Below are 1,649 nucleotides of genomic sequence, written 5' to 3'. Positions count from 1 at the left end.
GTGGCGGTAGCAGGCTATCTACACAGCCAGTGGCCTAGCTTAGAGGCTCACGGACGCGCATGTAACGGTAAGCCATCACCACAAGCACCAGCACACTGTACCACCCGTAGATAGGACAATATCTACACCACGTTAGTGCTACTATTCATAGAGTCCCTGGTGGCGGCAATCCTCAGGGGAGGTACCTATACTCTGAGACCTAGAGTGGCAAGCTTACAAGGGTAGTAAATGGCAAGAGAAAAATAGGAAAAATTGCTCTACAATTAGCCAGAAGGGATAGAGTGAATGTACTAGAAATGACGTTAGAATAGCTGACGTAGAAACAGAGGTAGGAGCATCACCGGATTTGCTAAGGCGCACTACCTCAGCAGCGACGACACCAAACAAAAATATAATAGGACTAGATAGAGGTCTAACTAGTTCTCCCAGCAAGGTCCTAAGGCTCCCCATGTAGTTGTTATCTACTGAACTAGTAGTAAGAAATGTGTTAAAATTAACAACCACATTAGCACAGGTAAACCTAAAATACGTACTCATCACCCTGTTCACGGTACACGCTAATTCGACCTAGGAAGAGGGGTGAGCATCACTACACGCCGCTAACAGAACCATAGGCGAGCAAATAGGCGACAAAAATATTGAGTAAAAAATATAATCGTTAGTTTTACCGGAGGCACAAAATCAGTCTGGAGACGTAGAAACACAAAGGCACGCCGTAGGGCCGCCGCAGATAAAATTATTTCACGGCACGCACGGGTGGTGCAACCGAAATTTCAGCGAGCTGACGTCCGGAACACACTCAGACAGAATTAGCAGCCACATTGTCACTCTAGCGTCAGGATTAGAATGATGTAATTGCGGAGAGAGAAGGAGAAACGTAGTTGAACGGGTGAAAAGGGTGGAAACCCGAGTAGCAAGCGCACGCGTCACAGCACAACAGCGCAGCAAGATCTCGATAGAGGAACATAACACGCGGCCGAGATAATAGAACAGAGCGAATCAGTAAGCACAAACGCCTCGCACTCCTGAAGAGCAAGGAGGACGTGAATTACGTGCACACAAGAGAGCACAACGATCCTGCGAAGCAACACAAGGCAGAACAGTAGCAAACACACTCCTGGAAGACCAGCCGAGGCCGTCGGGACACCGAGTAGAGGTTCGGGTAGAGGAATAGAAGCAAGATATGTAGGAGCAGCCACTCCCGTTGAGTTCCGTTGAGGCTAGTAGCAAACACACTCCTGGAAGACCTGCACACAGGAGAGCACAACGATCCTGCGAAGCAACACAAGGCAGAACAGTAGCAACACACTCCTGGGAGACTATCCGAGGCTGTCGAGAGGTTAGGGTAGAGGAATAAAAGCAAGATATGTAGGAGCAGCCACTCCCGTTGAGTTCCGTTGAGGCTAATATACAGGGTTGAAAAGCCTGGACCCCCCCTTGAGGGACTGCCGAATAGTTGACTACGCTGATAGCCCAGTGCCCCAGGCTTATGGAGCAATCCGATAATGATGCAAAGGGGAAAGGAAGAAAATGTAAGGGGTAGAGAAGAAAGGGAAGCAACAAAACCGTGAGGCGGTTTCTGTTCAAGAAAGGGGGAAGTTGTAGTGCGCAGGCACTACAATGGGGTTTTGGCATGGCCTCTAGAGGCG

Source organism: Eimeria acervulina, genomic scaffold (assembly GCF_000499425.1).
Source record: "Eimeria acervulina Houghton genomic scaffold, Eah_scaff1210, whole genome shotgun sequence".
In the NCBI taxonomy this organism is placed as follows: domain Eukaryota; phylum Apicomplexa; class Conoidasida; order Eucoccidiorida; family Eimeriidae; genus Eimeria; species Eimeria acervulina.
The sequence above is the reverse complement of the archived record's forward strand: the minus strand, read 5'-3'. Positions refer to the sequence as shown.